Consider the following 3,951-nt stretch of genomic DNA (forward strand, 5'->3'; position numbering starts at 1 on the left):
TGCAACCAGGCTCTTTCTTCCTCAAAGGCAAAGATGTTGAAACTTCATCTCACATACTTTGGGGATATTGTCAGAACAGTTCAGTCCTTGATAAAAGACACCACACTGGGAAAGAAGGAGGGTCAGAAAAAGAGGTAAACTCTCAACAAGATGGATTGAAATTGTGAGTTTAGAGTCCAAGTGTCCTAATCAGAATCAGTCTTTTATATTTGTTGACAATCTCATTGGACAGGGGTATAAAATTCATAAGGAGGTGAAGGGCCCAGGGATATGGAGATGGAGTTAAAAGATAGGATAGTACCAAACTGATCTGGGCATTTAGGACCAGTCAAAGGAGTTTAAACTTTATTTTTCTAGGCCAGAGTTTATCAACCTCTTGACCCAAACCTATTGTCATTTCGAGCCAGATAATTCAGTCCTTTGAATTACAGCATTCTAGCAGCATCTCTGGTTTTCATTATACCAGGTGCCAACAGCATTGCCTTCCCCTGTTTGTGACAACGAAAAATGTTTTAAGATATTGCCAAAATGTCCCTTGTGGGGAGGAAGAGATGAAAGTCAGTCCCCGCTGGGAACCACAGCTCTAGGCAAAGGCAGCTTTCCAATTATGAACAGGTTTTGACATGCTGAGCACTAGGAAGGGTCTTTTAACACTAACCTTAACACCTCTGTTATACTCATAATGTATGATGCTTTTTAAAAAAAATTAAAATATATTTATGTGATAAATTTTGCTATCACCCACCCTGCACTGGTAACATTCCCACGAGGCTATTAATTTTTTGTGTGAAAAAAGTAGGTTTAATGAGTACTTGTTCCTCAAGGGCAAAGACTCCTGTGGCTTCTTTGTTTTTATAGTCTGTTTTCCCAGAACCCTAACCAGGCCAAACCCACTGCTGTAGAATTTCTGATTCCCAGTGAACCCCCTGTTGCTTTTCTAAGCTATATATACATCTTTATGGGTGGAAACTGCCCACCGTTCCTCTATGAGTGGCTTGTGGACTTGTACCACTGGCTTTTTGGCAAGCAGCCTGGTATGCTACACACTATGCCACAAGGGATCCTTTGTTCTCAGCCCTGAGAATATTAGATGAATGCATGAATTTTTAAAAAATTCTATTAAAAATTTACAAATAAATACACAGCTGTATTTATTTTTAGGATAGGCTGAGATCAGAGATTTGTCATATGCTAGATAAGTATCTTAGTAGGCAAAGAAAATTGTGTTTTAGTCTTTTGATCCAAAAAAAATCTATGAATTCATAAAATGTACAGATGTCATTTGTTGCCAAGTTAGTTCTGATTCACAGTGACCCAATCAATATACAACAGAAAAACATTATCTGGTCCTGCACCATCCTTATAACAATCACTGTGTTTAAGTCCATTGTTGTAGTTACTGTGTCAGTCTGTCTCACTGAAAGCCTTATTCTTTTCCACTGATTTATTTTACCATGTATGATGTCTTTTTCCATGGAGTGGTTCCTGTTAATAGCATGCCATATGTGAGACACCATCCCTACTGCCAAAGAGCATTCTTCTTCCTGTGCTTCTTTCAAGAGAGATTTGTTCGTTCTTCTGGGAGTCCTATTTTGCAGAAGGGAAATGCCCATGTGAGATCTGCAGTATTCTTGGGGGTTTTTTTTCAGTCTAAAAGGATATAATGTTAACTGATCATTGTATAAGGCACTTTGGATTGACTCCATGCAATTTGATTCAATATTTATCCTCTGAATCAGACATTAGAAGAGAAAGGCACAATTTCTATCTTTTAGGTGGCTTAATGGTAATGGGGGACTCTAGTGGCTTAGTGGTAAGAAGTTGTGCTGCCAACCCAAAGACATGCAGTTTGAATTTACCAGCTGCTCCATGGGAGAAAGATGGACAATCTCCTCCCGTGTGATTAACTGCCTCTGAAAACCTGCTGGAGGATCAGCTATGAGTCAGTGTTGACATAACACCAAAAAACAAAAAAGGCATCAGACTTATCTGGACCAGACCTGGTTCCACACTTATCAATGCTGTGATCTTGGGGGGGTCATGCTATGGCTCTCTCTCCCCCTGTCCCACCCCTCAGCCTTGTGGTTGTTGTTGATGTTGTTCTGTGCCGTCAAGTCACTTGCGACTCATAGCGACCCTATGTACAACAGCCCTAAACCCTGCTCTATCCTGTGCCAATCTCACTGCCTCTGACACACCCATCCCGATTACCCCAGTCACTGAATCAATCCACCTCATAGAGGGTCTTCCCTTCCTGCGCTGTCCCTCCACCCTCCCAAGCATGATGTCCCTCTCCAAGGACCTCTCCCTCCTTACAACATGTCCAAAGTATGTCAGACGAAGCCTCAGAATCCTTGCCTCCAAGGAGCAGCCTGGTTTAACCCTCTCCAGGGTGAATCTGTTTGTTTTCTTGGCAGTCCATGGTACTCTCAATACTCCAGCACCACAGCCCACAGGCATCAATTCTCCTTCTATCCTCCTTAGTCATTGTCCAACTGTCATGGCATAGTGGAGATTTGCCCTTTGAGCCCAAAGGTATTTGGTTCAAGTCCACCAGCTGTTCTAGGGAGAAAGATGGGCAGTCTCCTCTCGTGCCATTTACTGCCTCTCAAAACCCTTTGAAGGGTCAGCTATGAGTCAGTTCCAACTCAAAAGTACCATTATCTTTAATTAGGGGAAAAAAAAATCTTCATTTACATCACCAAGAAATCATTTTACCTGCTGCTCTGCTGGCAACCAGCCTCTCTGTTTCCTTTCTCTCTTTTTAGCACAAATAAAACTTTATTAAATGGTAAACACTTTTAACAGTGCAGAAACACAGTTACGAAAAACAAATACACTCAGAAGAGCTGCTGTTCAAATAATATTTTTTTCCCAAACCAGGTGGAGGTGTATGGTAAAATTAACTGAAATGACAATCCAAAATTACACTGTCATCAACATAAACCACTGGATTCTCAGTCCTTTGTATACTTGATGCTGGACAAAGCTTATTTTCCCATTCAAATATACATTTAGTTCTACATGGTCATATGTAATACCCCCTACATCTCCTTCCTGCTGAAGGCTTTCTACCTGTTTCTCTCTTCGCCGTTGTGGTACAAGGTAGCTTGTTTGTCCCCTCACTGTTGTGGTACAAGGCTGCATCATTCCTCATCACTAGATTATGCACGTCTCAGCCCAGAGGAATCTGATCCAAGTTAACTTGCAGGGTTGCAGCTCCAATGCCCCACATTCCTGTGGATTGGATCTAGAATTCAAGGTAGCTTTTGTTTTGATGTAAAGGTGCACTGGCTAGGCAACCTCCTGTTCCACATATTCGTCTTCCATTTTTTTACAATTGCAACATCTGCTCCCATGTGTTGCATGTCCAGCTGCACAGCTGGCATCTCCTTCAAAGGGATGTGACCAGTACCACCATCTCTGCAGCACTGCAGGCCACTGAACACTGATGAAGCCATCGTGCCATAACTTCTTCTCTTTCTTAGGCAATGGTGAGACAGATACCTTTTACTCAGGAAAGAGAAGCCCATGGTCTGTTGCCTTTGCCAATAACAAAAATGTTGGATGGCAAAGCTGTGGGTGGTGGCATCTTTCCTATGAACCACAGCAAAAGAGCCAGTATAACCTTCTCTGTTAGCGGTCATTCCATTTCTTCCCAGTTAGCACCTTTAATCACCATTCACAAGTTACCAATATCAACCCTGATGAAACCTGTAACCTTTTCAGTCTCCAAATCAGTCTGAATTGTGTCATTCACCTTGAGGAGGGGAACATCATGTGTCACCAAAGGTGGGATTCCTTTGGTGGTCATAAAGAGCTTTTTTACTTTTCAGGACTTGTGCTTTGCCTCCTCGGGTGTAATGCAGTGAACAGGAAAGCTATGCTTGGTGTCATAAATCAGAGGGAACTCTCTTCAGATTTGCCATTGCTGATCACATCCAAAAAGCC

The 3,951-nt window shown here is 42.1% G+C and overlaps 1 pseudogene; it reads right to left on the reverse strand.

The window, feature by feature from the left end:
- Window positions 1-2,840: 2,840 nt before the first annotated feature.
- Window positions 2,841-3,461, reverse strand: LOC102854849 (annotated as a pseudogene).
- Between the last annotated feature and the right edge of the window lie 490 nt (window positions 3,462-3,951).

The sequence above is a fragment of the Elephantulus edwardii genome, unplaced genomic scaffold, assembly GCF_000299155.1.
Source record: "Elephantulus edwardii isolate Elephantulus edwardi_28Jun2011 unplaced genomic scaffold, EleEdw1.0 scaffold00005, whole genome shotgun sequence".
NCBI lineage: Eukaryota > Metazoa > Chordata > Mammalia > Macroscelidea > Macroscelididae > Elephantulus > Elephantulus edwardii.